This window comes from Aplysia californica, unplaced genomic scaffold (assembly GCF_000002075.1).
Source record: "Aplysia californica isolate F4 #8 unplaced genomic scaffold, AplCal3.0 scaffold00346, whole genome shotgun sequence".
Lineage (NCBI taxonomy): Eukaryota > Metazoa > Mollusca > Gastropoda > Aplysiida > Aplysiidae > Aplysia > Aplysia californica.
In genome coordinates this window covers 601004-602226 of record NW_004797616.1, presented here as the reverse complement: position 1 = coordinate 602226, position 1223 = coordinate 601004, and the positions used below count along the sequence as shown (strand labels likewise).

Here is a 1223-nt window from a genome sequence, read left to right as displayed (position 1 = left end):
ACACACACATACACACACACACACACACACGCACACACACGCACACACTCAAACACACACACACACACACACATCCACACACGCATAATATGCTATAAATATATATAATATTAGTGGTTAGACAACCGGACTCGTAATCGTGAGGTTGTGGGCTCGGGTGTTCGAGCTGCGAGCCCGACCTTGTTTCCTTGGGAAAGGCACTGTACACGAATTTCCCCACTTCACCCAGATGGGAATGGGTACCTGGCCATTGACAGCGAAAGATCTTGTCAGTATATTAGTGTTTTAGCGCCTATAAATGGCAGCTTACACTGTATGCTTCCCGGGAAGTTGAGGTTGTTTCAGAATGCTCTCGGGTCAGCTGGGGTAACAGTAGGCTATAGATTGTGAAGCGCAAAGAGTTTGCTGTTGAGCGGGGATTTGCGCTATGTAAACGCCATCTATTATTATTATTATACGAGTATGGTAGACCAATGTTTGTGTGTGTGTGTGTGTGTGTGTGTGTGTGTGTGTGTGTGTGTGTGATCGTATTTTGGCATGTGTCTACATATTATAAAGAATATATTTATGTGTACTAAACATAATATAAATTATAATATGATACATCATAAGGAAGTCGGCATTCCAGCCGAACGCACTAAAAGAACTTAGAGCTTTTAACGTTTAGTAATAGGTACGATGCACATTTCATTGTACCTGGATTTAGTTTCGTACGAAAGTACCTCAGACAAAAACAAGATAGCCTATTAATACTATAATAGAAGTACAGACCACCTCAGAGCACTCAGCAAAATACCCAAATAAAACAGCACACTATAAAAGACAAAAACAAAAATAATGCAAAAAATAAACCAACAAACAGAAAAAGAAAGGGAGGGAAAAAAATGAAAGCAAAACATTGTTTGTCTGGGAGTTTAATCGGAGCCTACATTTGGCCCCGGCGTCACCGTTTTCCCGTGCGGTGATCACGACTGTGTTCCTATGAGAAAGGAGATAGAGCACAGCCGGAGACAGACGACAGAGATTAATTGGTAGATCGCCGCCGTTTCTGCGACTGGTGCACGTGACCAATCGTCTCGACCAATCACAGAGGGGTTACACGTAGCTGTGGGAGCGGAAAGGACGCGGGTAAAAAAAAAAAAAGTTTTACCTTATTTATTTCGTATAATTGGCTTCAATTATTTGAAAGAGATTTTTTTTCATATACTATGTATCTTTTCTAT

At 41.1% G+C, this 1223-nt stretch overlaps 1 protein-coding gene across 1 annotated transcript in view; it reads right to left on the bottom strand.

The window, feature by feature from the left end:
* LOC101859496 (receptor-type tyrosine-protein phosphatase alpha) overlaps window positions 1–1223 on the bottom strand; it is a gene marked incomplete in the record, with an annotated part of 114619 nt that overhangs the window by 76981 nt on the left and 36415 nt on the right.